This window comes from Sinocyclocheilus grahami, unplaced genomic scaffold (assembly GCF_001515645.1).
Source record: "Sinocyclocheilus grahami isolate Dianchi unplaced genomic scaffold, SAMN03320097.WGS_v1.1 scaffold580.1, whole genome shotgun sequence".
NCBI lineage: Eukaryota > Metazoa > Chordata > Actinopteri > Cypriniformes > Cyprinidae > Sinocyclocheilus > Sinocyclocheilus grahami.
This window is the reverse complement of record NW_015505759.1, coordinates 616,569-617,638: the sequence shown is the minus strand read 5'-3', so window position 1 is coordinate 617,638 and position 1,070 is coordinate 616,569.

The following is a 1,070-nucleotide window of genomic DNA, read 5'->3' as shown; positions in this document are numbered from 1 at the left end:
TATATATATATCTATATATATATATATATATATATATATATATATATTAGATGAAAAGCTAAACAAAAATTTAAATGTTGTCCTGCTGACTAACTGTAATAAAGCAGTCAAATAATTAAAAATAAAAAATAAAACTGAAATAAATTAAACCTATTTTTAAAAAATAAGCTCACAAAAATGACAAAAACCTGTAAAACATTTACAAAAAATGGAACTAAAGTAAAAATGAGAACTGACAATATACAAATAAAAGCAGATTCAAAATATCAATAAAAACATATGTAATAATCTATAAATAATACTAAAATAACACTGGTGTACATTTAATATTTTAATATTTCTCTCATCCATGCATGAGTTGTTGATAAAGTTCTTTCATAACTGTAATATCAGCTGTGCATTAAAACCAGTTAAACTCTGCATTTTCAATCGCTTCACAAATAATGTTCTAACTCCTGTTTAGAAGCTGTTATTTGAAAGATTCTTTTTTCTGGTACTTTTTGGCATATAGTGGCATCAAACAAAGTAAATTGCAGAGAGTTGAGCCTAACAGAACCTGAATTACAGAGTTTCAAAAAATATGTATTCAATTAAAACTCAAAAAGCGCCTATGTTTTTTTGTGTTTATAGTAATAGTTGAAAAGTATATAATGTTATTTATAAAGAATTCCACTCATATTTTGTAGTTCAAAGGGTTTTATTTACAATGAAACCATTTTTTAAAATTTCCTCCATTGTATGTGTGTAGGGCAAACATTTGAATTTGAATATGAAAAATTTAGGCGAAAATTCCAAAAAACGCCCAGAGAATAAGTGGCTAAGAGAGAACAACTTGTGACCGTTCTTAATGAACTCTTCTAATATTGATTTTGGTTGGGACAGTTTTGCTTTAGGACTTGCTCTCATTTGGTGTATTATCATGTTTAATCACAAATCATCTGACAGGGAAGGTGTTTTTGTTTAATTAGACTGATAATTCAGGTGCTGCATCAATGTCCCACTTATGAGTAGTGTGTGTTATACTGTAAATGACATCGGCAAACCCAATTTAAAATGTAAATGCTTAAGTA